This window comes from Fulmarus glacialis, unplaced genomic scaffold (assembly GCF_000690835.1).
Source record: "Fulmarus glacialis isolate BGI_N327 unplaced genomic scaffold, ASM69083v1 scaffold7666, whole genome shotgun sequence".
NCBI lineage: Eukaryota > Metazoa > Chordata > Aves > Procellariiformes > Procellariidae > Fulmarus > Fulmarus glacialis.
Window position 1 is genome coordinate 19,196 of NW_009218768.1, and position 319 is coordinate 19,514.

Genomic DNA, 319 nt, shown 5'->3' on the forward strand with positions numbered 1-319 from the left:
CGACACAAAACAACAAGCAGCACCCCAACTCTGCTTGGGGCAGGGAAAATCCCACGAAAACCCCATCCTGGCCCAAAAGCATACCAGCACAGCCCCACGGGTGCCAAACCCCAAGTGCCCCCAGCACAGCCCCAGGGATGCCCACACCCCCAAGTGCCCCCGGGCGTCTCCAGCGACTCCAAGCTCCCACGAAAACCCCATCCTGGCCCAAAAGCATACCAGCACAGCCCCACGGGTGCCAAACCCCAAGTGCCCCCAGCACAGCCCCAGGGATGCCCACACCCCCAAGTGCCCCCGGGCGTCTCCAGCGACTCCAAGC